We start from the raw sequence: 6,341 nt of genomic DNA, 5'->3' as shown, positions 1-6,341 counted from the left end.
AATTGGCTTGGATTAAAGACTTTGTAAAAGGTTGTCAACCGATTAAACTACTATTAATTATTTTCATCTTTTCTTCCCTTTTTTTTTTTTTTTTTTACCTTCTTAATTCTCTGAAATATTTAAAAACCACATTGCCTTTGCATGCTGCCTAGTACTTAATTTGTTTAGGGATCGAGGTAGGGATCAATGTGACCCATGATATAACAGCATGCAGCTAATTCAGAAGATAAATTGATACGCTAAGCAAGCTTTTCAACTTAAATGTCCATTTCATGAATTAATTAGCAAATCCTATTAATTACTATCTAACCCCCATCCATGCATGCATGTCCAATTTTCTGTATAAATGTAAAATTAATACAAGTTCATCAATCATGTTCATACTTTTACAGCAGTAAATTCGTGTGTTAATTTTTAAGGTTTTTTGGTTTGATAAAGATTCAGTTTTCTTCTTTTTCTTTTTCTTTTTCTCATGAATGGTCCATCTTTGGGATTGTCATCATAATGTACCTCTAACAGCAACTTAATTAAAAGTGAAAGGATCTCTCACCTTTTTTTCTTTTCTTTTTTTCTCAGCCTTTGTTCTGAAATTTTGATTTATTACTTTTCACAATTTCTTTAGAAGTTCTAAGCTTCTTCTTTTTTTCTTTTTGGAGATATGGGCGAAATCACAAAAAGAAAAAGTTGTAGAACTGCTTTACACTAGCAGCACTTAGAGATAGAGATTTCTGGGACAGATCCGTTACTCTTTTCTATCCATCTAGTCGTATCAAAACCTAATTCTATTTCCTTTTACCTTATTTATTTATAAAATAGCATTGAAAAAATATATAAATAGAAAAGAATATAGACCACATGCAAAAGAGTTATAAAGAAGGAATTCTGTGTTAGAGAGTCGCAGCTTTTTATGTCCAAGGTCATGAACTGCATATTTCCTTTTTTATGCCCACAAATGGCGAAAATTTTCAAGAAATCTGCAAAGTTGGCAATCCTATTTTTCCATTATATGAGAGCCTAAAAGAATTTGCTCAAATACATCCCATATGCAGGCAAAAAGAAATCTTTATAGTTATATATATATATATATATATATATATATATATATATATATATATATTCTTAAAATATGTGATTCTCACAATTTTTTTTTTTTTCTTTTTAAGAATACAGATGAGAATCACGTGATATAAAAACATATATCAATTTGAAGAAAAATTTTATCGGCTAAAAATTGAATGAAGATGTTGAGCGTAATGACCTATTATAAAAGGTGTTTAATTTATAGCAAACCTATTATATATAAAAAGGCGTTTAGGCGCAACCTTTTACTTTTCTAAGATTATTCTACTCGAAGATATAAAGACTTAAAAATTGAAGTTATTTCCAATATCGGTCCGCTCCAACAAATTAACCCTTTTGTTAAACTCAACTCTTATCTCTTTACACATGTATACTTTCAATCATCTTCTCAGATTCTCTACACATGATGTATCGTTATAATGGAAGATAACAACAAAATCGTACTCTTGTTTTAGGTATGAGGCTGATGACACATCCCCAACATCATAATTAATGAAAAGGGATTAAAATTGGGACCACAATATTAGAATGTTACATCGGCCATAGAACATATGGGAAGGGAATCAATCCAGAAATATAATAATGACCTACTAGTGAGGCTGTGAGGGGGACATGAAATAAATAAAGGTTTCTGGGGTACCCCATGGAGCAAATAATTGAAATCTTATGTGGGTCCAACTGAATAAATCTTTTCGGGGGCCCTATTTCCCTTCTGCGCTAAAATCTCCCAAATTTCGAATCTGTACCCATCGAGGGTGTCCAAAGAAGAAAGTTTGCCTCGGATTGTTCAAATTATTCACACTCTGGTATGGGTCCTCACTGCTGTCTGCCACGTGTCGGCTTCTCTATATGGTCCTTAATCACAGTGAGAACAGTGGATCTAGCGTGGGTGCACATGAACCGATGGATAACATCACTATCATGAATAATAATAATAATAATAATAATAATAATAATAATAATTTTATTGGGTGGATAATGATTTTATTATGATTCTTTTTTATAAAAAAATTCTATCAATTGGGTGTTTAATGTTTTTTATTTTAATTTATATAATAACGAGGGATACAAGAAAAAGAGAAAAATAAAGATTAAGGAAGGGTCTTTCTCACAACAGATAGGAATGAAAGAATTATGAGAAAAAGACTGAGAATGCAGCTAGACAAAAGTCTGGTTGCAGCCAAATTTTATGCCTAATATTGTGACACAACCAGAGGATGCCTATAGCTCCCACATTAACACAATACAATATTAATGGTGAATCCCATGAAAACTAGGTTAGTTACTAATCCGGTTGTTGTCGGCAGAGAAAGCGCAATAACACTGTAGAAGCCACCGAGCATCTAGCTAGGCTCGGCCCCATGAGGAGTCCAAGTCCAACCCACGTGAACGTACATTGCTTTCGACATGCGTGCTAAACATGTTGCTCGTAAAGGGGTCAACTACGTACACCGTGAAACAAGCCTAGCATGCCGCAGCCGCTTCTTGTTGGGAGGCTCATGTGTATCAGCAGGTGCCACAACGCCGTATAGACTCGTGAGAGTACGACCAAATTCCTTCCGACAATATTCAACCTTTCTCTCTCTCTCTCTCCATAATTCGGTAGAAAAAGAAAGAAAAAAACAAAGAAAAATCTGGTTGTTATATATCATGATGGCGTGATCCACAATAGTTCATCACTTCATGACTTTGACGCAGATTAATTAATTTTCTAGAGCTTTGCTATATATATATATATAGCTGATTGCTAGGAAATATCTTAACGAATACTGCCAATGGAAACAAAAAATATATATATATAATTTTTGTTTTGGTTTATATATGCTAATTCAGATTTATGCCAGAAAATTAATCTTTTTCGTTTACAAATTTATCTATTCTAAAAATACTTCCAGTGGGACACTGGGAGGGAGCAATTATTGTTTTTACAAATTTAATTATCTTTTTTTTTTTTTTTTTTTTTGGGGGGGTTAAATGTAACAATATATTATAGAGGATTTTCTTTTTCCAACATGCATGGATAAATGATCCAATTACTTTTATGACTTTATCAATAGAATCCAAATTTCTCACCAGTAATGTTGGTGAGTAGTCTTTATATCCTCAATCTTGAATAGTATGATTCAAATCCAAGTTAGCTATTTTTGCCTAAACATGAAGCGCGCGAGTGGGTGCCTGACCCATAAAGGAGTATTGATTGTGAAAACTCAAGCTCAATGCAATCTTTCTTTTGTGAAGAAAAGTAAGACGCGTTTAATTGTTAGTCACCTTTTTTCTCTTGCTTAATTAGTACACGTGCTTGCGGATAAGTACTAATTACTAGTTTTAGTTAATATGGATATAACACGCAATTTATGGGTCCCGTCTCGGTAGGAGCCAAATCCTTTTTGACAAATATAGGTCAATCCATAATCTATCTTTTGGGTCCACTAAATTTTTTCCAATCTAATTAACTATGTTGTAAGGAATTTACGATCGAGCACTCACACTTGTATGTAAAATGGTTAATCCTTTTTTCTTTTCTTTTTTTTTTAATCTAAAATGGTTAAAAAAACGTGTCTAGCTATATGATTTTCTAATTAAACACCCTTTTAACATGTCAAATAATGTATTTCTAATGTTTTTCACATTCTATGTATATTTTTATGCCATATAAAAACATTGTGGTTTTGTCACTGTCTTGCATGACTTTACCCATCCCTAATAACTTCGTTACTTCAAATCAGTCTCTAGCTCCTCAGACGAATAATGCTTTACAACATGCCAAGTTACGCATGATCATGGAAGATTTCATAGTTGACTTGACATGCCACAACAAGTCTTTGGATATTCTTTTCATTACGTCCGTGGTCCGCCACAGTCAAATCTAATGTGTCCTTTTTATCCATGGGATTCGTGGCCATAAGAAGATTATTGATTTAGAGGAACTTGATCGAGGTGATGAAATAATATTGAGTTAGAGCATTCTTCGCTTTTAATTTTTAAGAGAGTGATCTTTTAGGAGGGTTGCCATCCATCGATTTGACATTTTATTTGAGGATCAATGACATATATGCACAAGATCTCATGCAATTATAGGCAGATTTATACGAGAGATTGCCCATATCTTATCTGTTTGAATAAGTGTTTGGACAATTCAAGTTCTATGATGCTATTTGGCAAACAACATCCATTGACACAGCACTATTTATATTTGGTTAGGAAAAACAATTAGTGTAATAATTAGTATAAGAAAGTGAAAAAGTAGTGTTAAAAAATGAAAAAGTTTTGTTTTGTAGTGTTTTTATTTATTTAAATACTAGTAAAAAGTAAATGATATTGTAATATAAAAAATAAATGATGTGATATAAAAATGAGAATGTTTTTATATTGATTTTTTTATGAATAAAGTAAATAGTGTTTGAAGAGGGGGGTGTTGTTTAACAAACAATCCCTATATGTTCATATTGTCATAATAACTATCGAAGCAGGTTACAGGTACGTAGGTCTTGAATAACCTCATCACACGAAATTTAGGTAGTCCGAATACCTACCTAAGTAACTTTAATGAGAATGACTTCATTTGATTTTATGTGTGATATTACATATATGTACGTGACGGAAAAGCTATGCTATTTTGATTAATGAAATCTTGAAATTTTTAATCGTAATAATAAAAGAATTAGGAGGAAGGAATGATTCTTTTTCTCTTTCATCAATAACATCTTTCGATCCAAAAATTATGCAAGTGGGACCGAAAAAATGAAAGAAAGAAAGAAAGAAAATAAAGAAAAAGGGAAAAAAGTGATTTTTGTAAATTTTATTCTTTCCGTGGTTACCTTTTACACTTCATTTTCCCTAAATTATTCCAGAGAACGCATTAATTTTGAAGTACTACTGCTTGTGAAAGTAACCTTCATTTAATATATATCCACCTGAATATATCTTGCATGTTTTATATATAATTTCTAAAAAATTGTAGTGAAATTTCAATGCAAGTTGCCAAGTTGGAGTGGGGCAGGGTGGAATTTAAATTTTAGGTAAGAAAAGGTAAAACTAAAAAATAAAATAAAATAAATAGTTTTCAGGAGGGTAAAAACTAATTTTAGAAGACTTATTCCATATATATATATATATATAATTATAATTGGGGAGGGATTTCCGCTCTCTGGGGATTTTTTTTTTTTTTTTTTTTTTTTTAATAAAGAGCAAGGGGGTGAATGATATTTTACCTTTATTCTTAGTGAGATTAGATTCAAGCAAGTTTTCTTGTAATCCAAACAAGTCTTTGTACCTTAGTGCATGCTTACTTAAGTTTGTCTTATTAATTTTCTTGCTATCACTCTATTTTGAGGATTAAGATTCTTATGGTTTATATTACAATTGTATAATATTATATTATTTAAAATTTTTAAATGATGCGATAACATATATAGCATTCAATCAAATTTGCACTATCAACATGAAATTGAAAGGATCCTAGTACCTATTTTAAGGCTCGTGATTTAAAAGATGTAATTCATGAAACAATTATAAATGAATGATAATCATATGTATTGAACAAGCAAAGCAAAGCAAAGCAAACCACCCTCGTGATTTTGCTGATGAATGCCCCTCCTCTTAAGTAATTTCGGAAGAGATATGGTGCTGAAGTAGGACAATAAATAAAAGAAAAGGTAAAATGTCAAAACAAAAGAAGAGGTGTGGGAAAAAGGCTAAAGAAACAAGCTTTACCTTCAATTAAGATTTTATTTGTACCTTTTGTTGCTTGCTTTCACCTTTAGTCACTCATGATTGTCATGATTGTCAAAGATATCATGCGTGAAAATCCACGAATTCAATAAAGTCTGACTTTGGTACGGGCCCTCCATTATATTAATCGAATCACATTAATCTTTGGGTCAAATTCCTATAAACCTCTTTTTGTTTTCTTCGCCGCCATCGCTTCTGTGGTGACCGGTGAGGCTAGCAGCACCTATTCCACAAGCATGGTTGTATTTGTATGTGTGTTAATTTATTTATCATGTGCGGATATATATATATTTTGAAAGGAAATCATTTCGGTCTTATTAACAGAAGGACTACAAGCATAAAGCTATTTACATTGTAGAACAAAAAGTTCTGAGAAAATCATAGTCGAAGCTACGATGTTACAACATCATAAATACATACATAACAATCATATATTCAAGATCAATCTATAATATCAATATCGGCTAATTTATAACTAATCTTCAGGTGTAAAAACAGGTCTGCTTTATATAGACAAATCGATACATAGG

The sequence above is a fragment of the Corylus avellana genome, chromosome ca6 (assembly GCF_901000735.1).
Source record: "Corylus avellana chromosome ca6, CavTom2PMs-1.0".
Classification (NCBI taxonomy): domain Eukaryota; kingdom Viridiplantae; phylum Streptophyta; class Magnoliopsida; order Fagales; family Betulaceae; genus Corylus; species Corylus avellana.
The sequence above is the reverse complement of the archived record's forward strand: the minus strand, read 5'-3'. Positions refer to the sequence as shown.